This window comes from Crocuta crocuta, unplaced genomic scaffold (genome assembly GCF_008692635.1).
Source record: "Crocuta crocuta isolate KB4526 unplaced genomic scaffold, BGI_CrCroc_1.0 scaffold102, whole genome shotgun sequence".
In the NCBI taxonomy this organism is placed as follows: domain Eukaryota; kingdom Metazoa; phylum Chordata; class Mammalia; order Carnivora; family Hyaenidae; genus Crocuta; species Crocuta crocuta.
Genome location: NW_027530019.1, coordinates 8,844,072 through 8,849,022, shown reverse-complemented (window position 1 = coordinate 8,849,022; position 4,951 = coordinate 8,844,072). Strand labels below are relative to the sequence as shown.

The 4,951-nt window shown below is 49.0% G+C and overlaps 2 non-coding genes across 2 annotated transcripts; one reads left to right on the top strand and one right to left on the bottom strand.

Annotated features, from left to right (window-relative positions):
* Positions 1 to 1,439: 1,439 nt before the first annotated feature.
* Positions 1,440 to 1,511, bottom strand: TRNAH-GUG (transfer RNA histidin (anticodon GUG)). Its single transcript has one exon. It is a non-coding gene; the product is annotated as a tRNA-His (tRNA).
* Positions 1,512 to 2,147: 636 nt separating this feature from the next.
* TRNAH-GUG (transfer RNA histidin (anticodon GUG)) lies at positions 2,148 to 2,219 on the top strand. Its single transcript has one exon. It is a non-coding gene; the product is annotated as a tRNA-His (tRNA).
* Positions 2,220 to 4,951: the final 2,732 nt, after the last annotated feature.

Sequence of the window (4,951 nt, the reverse complement as noted above, 5' to 3'; positions counted from 1 at the left end):
GGGGACCTGTAAGGATCGCCTTCTGATTGTCCTCTTCAACAGTCATAGGCCTTCCCCGTCTTCACGTCACCAAGAGTTCCACCTATAGGGCGGAGTTCCAGCCTAATGCGAATCTGAGAATGCGCAGGCGCATTGCGCCCTCGCCAGTTGCTCTTCCTCTCTCAGGTTTTGGTCACAGAAAGCGTTGATGTTGGAGTGGGGAAGGGTGGGTTCCATGTGAATGAGGTGAGAGCTTAGGGGGACCACTTGGGCATTCAGGGACGCGACTGGCCGGAACTCTGTGTCCACAAGTTGTAACTCCCATTCCTAGCAGGATGTCCATCTCCTGTGCCTGGGAGATCTTTGCAGCGACCCCGGGTCTAAAGGGGCGCTTCTAAGGGGTTTTCTTCCCTGCTGATTCCCCCAGGAGTGACCCAACATCGCCTCCGCGGAGGATGTGGACGCCCCCAGGCCTGACTGGACACGTGTTAAGGGGCTCAATGAACGCATCTCACCAAGCCGACTCCCTGCCCACCAACTGCCTTGCAGCTTCTGCTACTGCCCCAACGATCCTGCCTTCTCCTTCCGCGGTACTCCCGCCGGTACCGGTGCCCACCTCGGTTGTGCCCTGGGCAGCACAACTGTGCGATTTTTCTTCTTGTCCAGCAGTGGTCCCGCTCCCACCGCGCCTAGAACCGGGCCGAGTCCACAGCAGGCGGAGGATTTTTGCTAAACTGAGAAAGTGCTACTAGTTGTAACAAGAGAATCCAGGGTGACCACCTGTCTGCTCTAATCATCACTCGTACTCGCTGCAGAGTCACCAGAGGGATGTTACTAAACACAAATGGAATCCTTTCACTCCTCCACCCCTCACCCCCTCTTACAGACTGCAGGAAATTCGTCCACCTTTTGCAGCTCATCTTCTTGACCCTCCCTCAGTGTCGCTTCCCATTCCCGAATTATTCGCATTCATTCATTCAACAGGTGGGGTTGAGGGTGGGGAAGAGGTAGGATTTATAGAGGAATTGCCGCTAATTCCTTTTTGAGACCTCCATCATGCCTTTGCACACGAGATTATCCTGGCAGCTCGGCAAATTTTCTGCCTTTGAGAGCTACTTCAAAAATCACCTCCTTTGTGAAGCCTTCTCTCTCTCTTGTTACTGGGGGTCCTTTTCCAACGCTGCCATGGAAACTCAGATATATGCCTATAACAACACTTACTAGCCTTGTGAGTGCTGTGTGCTTTGTCTCCAGTGAACAGTATAGCGCGTGGCTGGAGAAAACAGGAAGCGTATATTCTTCCGAGGTCCAATTTGGCCAGAGCTGGCATGACGTTAACGTCGTTTCCAACTGGCACAAGGGGATTGGGATCCATTCCCCAGAACGTTGTTACAAACTCGAAATAAAAATGGAGGACAGCAATAAAAGCCAAGCCCCCTGCCGTGCCACTGCTTTCGCAATGCCGTGACTCGGATTCGAACCGAGGTTGCTGCGGCCACAACGCAGAGTACTAACCACTATACGATCACGGCGCGCTACTGGGGACTTGGCCTTCGGTTTCCTCGCCGGAGTTCTTCTCTATCGAAAGCCCCGCCCCCTTGTTACGTCACAATCGGCTCCTGCTGATCTCCAATTTAGCCTCTTGCTCAGACTACGCTGACAACGCCGGTCTCCCGCTTTCTGGGTTTCGGTCCACACTCGCCCGGGGGTCAGATCCCACCGCCTCACCAGTTTGGAGGCTGCGTCACTCCCCACCCCTGCCAAGCGCCTCGGAGGAAGTTGTGCGGGTGCGTCGGAACTGATATTTCCTTCTGGTAGAATTCTAGAGACAGCCCCGTTCCCGCCAGAGTCTCCTTAGATGGCTTGAGCGCCAGGGCATGGGGCGGGGTGGGGGGGGTGACAGGGACCATTCGGGCGACCCCGATGCATCGCGTCCGTACAGACTACGTGAGCGTAATGGCTTCATCGCAGTCCTTTCACGATCCGTGCGCACTGCCTGCCGAGGCCGGCCGGGGAGCCCACGGCGCCCCTGCTTCGCTTCGGGGTCAGCGCGAGGGCCAGACAGGCCTGGCGGACCGCGGGCGGCTTTGGAAGGCCAAGGCGGCCGGCCCGCTAGACCAGAAGACCCACACTTGGAGACAAAGTTTTGCGTGGCGTCCCGGTAGCGCGCCGTGATCGTATAGTGGTTAGTACTCTGCGTTGTGGCCGCAGCAACCTCGGTTCGAATCCGAGTCACGGCATTGTGGGAACAATGGCACGGCTAGGGCGCCCTTTTTAGATTTGGGGAGCCACATTGCACCCCGTGGCTGTGACCAGGCAGCTCCTTAATATTAGGTTAGGGCCGAAATTGAAGTTCTGGAACTTTACTTCCTCCTTCCAATTCTACAAGTGCTAGTGAGTCAGCCCACCCTCCATCTTACCCGCTCGCTGCATGTTTTAGGACGTTGTTCTGTGGGATACTTTCTCTTTCTTTATTTGGCCTCTGTTAATGGTCACATCGCACACCGCGTCCTCAGAAAAGCCTCACCCTGCTAAAACTTCAGTATTTTGAGTGTAGGAGCTATAGGAACAAATGGCGAACATCTATTAAAGGTTAGAAGAATGCAGATCAGACAATAGAGTGAACCATTTCTGGTTCAGATCCTGTGACAAATGAAAAATATGACCCCACTGGAGGCACTGTTTCCCATAGCCACTGTGAGCAGTGCTTGTGGCCTCCGTTTACACAGCCTCCTACGTGAGAGGTGTTTTCTCTGGGAAGATTTTTTCCTAACCCATCTCAGAACTAAAGCAAATTTTGTTAGCTGGTTTTATGTGCGCTTAAAAAATCCAAACTCCACAAACTCGGGTCTATCATTTGGCATTAGGCAAAATGGAAGTGAGTTGTGGATTTGGCTCTCAAGTGGCTTCTGGTGGCTATGTCACTGTCAAGGAGGAAATGAAATAGGACTGAGTGAAGAATGAGCCTCTCCAGCTCCTCTCTGGGGACCTGAGGGTGGCAAAGCAAGTCAGGAAGCATTTCTGGAAGAGATGGACATTCCGGTGGAGTGCCCACTCTATTCACAATCCATCAGCAAAAATTCACTGAACAGCATGTAAAAAGCAAGACAGTGCTGCATGCTGCAGTTTCCCTGGGTCTCCCTGCTCCTAGTTCCCTAAATTTGATTAAGTTTAAAGCCACAAAATAGGACAGCTCAGACCATGAAAGAATAGAATGATGGAAGGTGAACCTGAGAATTTGATTTTCCTTCCATCTTGAGGTCTTTTCTAGGCACCAGAACCAGGAAAGGGGCAGGGGCTATAAGAAAGAACTCTCTAGTCACACATTCCAGCTCCAGCTGTTTCTGTTTTGGGGACAGATTTGTTATTTTCTGTAAGCTTCCAGTCTCCACTCTAAGTCACTTAATTTATTTCTTGTCCTTCCAATAGACTCCATAGTAGCTGACACTCTTTCTTTAGGCTATTCCTAACTCTATTTAAGGTTAGCATAGTTTAATAATTAATCCTGTGAGACCTGGAAGCAGGCTGCCTAGAGTCTGAACCTGACTCCAGCATTAATCAGCTGGATGAGTTTAGGTAAGTCACATAATGTCTCTCTGCCCCAGTTTTCTCATTTGTAAAATGGGAATAAAAGCAGGCTTATTATGAGAATTAAATGAGTTAATATTTGTAAAGCAACAGTGCCTGCCACTCACCAAGCCCTATTTAAGTTTTACTTAAATAAACTAGTAATGAAATCATCTCCTTAGAAATAAACACACCGGTCCTTAAGCTCTACGTGTTTCAAAGTAGACATTTCCCTTTCTCCAACCAACTGCCCTAAACATTTTTGGAACTCTTGTTTGGGGATAACTTTCAGGGGCTGATTTATAAGCCATGCAAGTAAATCCATCTCAATATTTATAATCCCACATTTTATTTTGAAATGTTTTCTTGACTGCTTTTCAAATTCACCTTCAAAGAAAAAGATGTCACCACTGAGTTTTAAAGGTGTGATAAAAGCTTCAACAGCAATTCCAAAAATGTTTTAGTCAACATTCCTGCAATATATATACATATATATTTGGTATAAGTGTGTTGACTTTTAAGGGGCAGTCCTTGAAGGGGACAACTGTAATTGATCACCTTGAGATCACTCTTTTGCATAAAGAGTCAACCCTATGGCTTCCTGGTCACATTTGGTACATCTGGGAGCTGCTGCTGCTATAGCTGCTGGTCACCACAGAGGTGCAGTACTGACTGGACCAGCAGCCTTCGTATCACCTGGAAGATGGTTCAAAATTCAGAATCTTGGTTCATAACCCAAAACCACTAGATCGGAATCTTCATTATAATAAGATCCTCCCAAGGTGATGCATCTGCACATTCAAGTTTGAGAAGTGCTGCTGTTGTCTAGAACGTGGCTGGAATGGAGCCCTTCATTGTTCACCTTGTCAGTACTTGGGGTTACTAGAAGGGACCTGCCAGAGTCTACTGGGCCACATCCAGGGGACTAACATTAAGGTTTTGAGGGTGAAAAGATGGAGAGTCTGGGAGGGAGTCACCAAGAGGCCGGTATTTGGGCATGGCTAGGAAGAGGCAGCACCCCTGGACTACCACTAGGAGGTGCTGCACCTCAGGAAGTGGATGTGGAATGCTGAGACTGGGTAAGACTCAGTCTAGAAGACATCACTTTGGATTTAACCCCCAACAGGGAGCCTATTCCTCGGGGATTCTCTGGAATTTCAGGACTAAAGTTTCATTCATTCATTCATTCTTCATTCATTTAGGAAACTAGCATCTTTTAGCTCAACAAGTGCTGTGCATCCTGGGGAGCTCCAAAAGTATATACTGATACTCTTTACCCAAAATGGTTTAGTTTTCTAGCCAAGAGAAACAACTAGCCCAGAGGCAACAATCAGAAAACAACACAAGAAATGGTAGAAGGGAGAGACATTTTTTGCTGCAGTGAAGCAAAACTTTCCAAGGAAGG